The following is a 1196-nucleotide window of genomic DNA, read 5'->3' on the forward strand; positions in this document are numbered from 1 at the left end:
ATTTTGTTCAGGCTTTTTGTAATTGTTTTAGTAAGGAGAATGAAGTTGGTCCATTTTTCTCCATCTTCGGAAGGGCTTTTTCAATGTTTGCTTTTTATTTCTACTTTTACTGCTTTGTGATCAGAGAATTCAGTTTGTAATATTCCTACTATGGAACCTACTTATGTTTCCCTTGTGATATAATATATGATCAATTTTGATGAATATTTCATGTCTGCTTGAGACGAAAGCATATTCTTTATTGAAGGGTATAGCATTTAATACATATTTATGAAATCTAATTTATCGTTAATGTTGGTTAAGTCTTCTCTATTCATACTTATTTTTTGTTCACATGCCCTTCTTGGCCTGAGAATGGTATGTAAAACTGTCTTATCATTATTATTTCTATTTTTCCTCGCATTGCTGTCATTTCCGTTTCATGGAGAAGTGGTTTCTGTGTAATCTGGTACGTAGATATTAATAACTGATATATTTTATTGTAGTTTGTGGCTTTTTGCATTATATTTTTATTTGTCTCATTTCATGCTTTTTGGCCTAAATTCTGCACTAATATTAAGTTTGCTGCCCTTCTTTCGAATTGTTCTATTTAGCTAGTGTGACTTTTCCTATTCTCTTTTATCTTTTAGCCTTTGAATAACTTTGTTTTAAATGTTTCTTCTAGTGCTCGCTTTGGCAGCACATATAATAAAATTGTAACGATACAGAGATTAGCATGGCCCCTGCGCAAGGATGACACACAAATTCATGAAGCGTTCCATATTATTAAAAAATAAATAAATATAACAAATAAACAAACAAATAAATATTTCTTCTATATGTAGAAGAAACTGGTGTTTTGCTCCGTAAGATATTTTGAAAATCTATTTCTTTTACTGAACAAGTTAATCTCCTTCAAATTTATTGATATGACTATATTGGTATCAATTTTATGTTATATTTACTTTGTTTCTTTCTATGTCTCCTTTGCTTTTTTTTAATAAAAATTGCTTTGATATTTACAGAAGTGTACATATTTGCTCTAATAGTAATCTTTGTATTGATATCGTTTAAAATATCCTGATTTACCTTTTTTATCACTTAACTATGAACTATCTGAACTGTCTAGATTGCTGATTCTAAATGGTATCATTTGATTCCTATCTGTTTCTATGGAGCAATGACCTTATTCTAGTTTGGTCTTTGTCTGTCTTCCT

At 29.6% G+C, this 1196-nt stretch overlaps 1 non-coding gene across 1 annotated transcript; it reads left to right on the forward strand.

Annotated features, from left to right (window-relative positions):
- Positions 1 to 663: 663 nt before the first annotated feature.
- Positions 664 to 767, forward strand: LOC125103369 (U6 spliceosomal RNA). The gene has a single exon (XR_007128374.1). It is a non-coding gene; the product is annotated as a U6 spliceosomal RNA (small nuclear RNA).
- Positions 768 to 1196: the final 429 nt, after the last annotated feature.

Source organism: Lutra lutra, chromosome 6 (genome assembly GCF_902655055.1).
Source record: "Lutra lutra chromosome 6, mLutLut1.2, whole genome shotgun sequence".
In the NCBI taxonomy this organism is placed as follows: domain Eukaryota; kingdom Metazoa; phylum Chordata; class Mammalia; order Carnivora; family Mustelidae; genus Lutra; species Lutra lutra.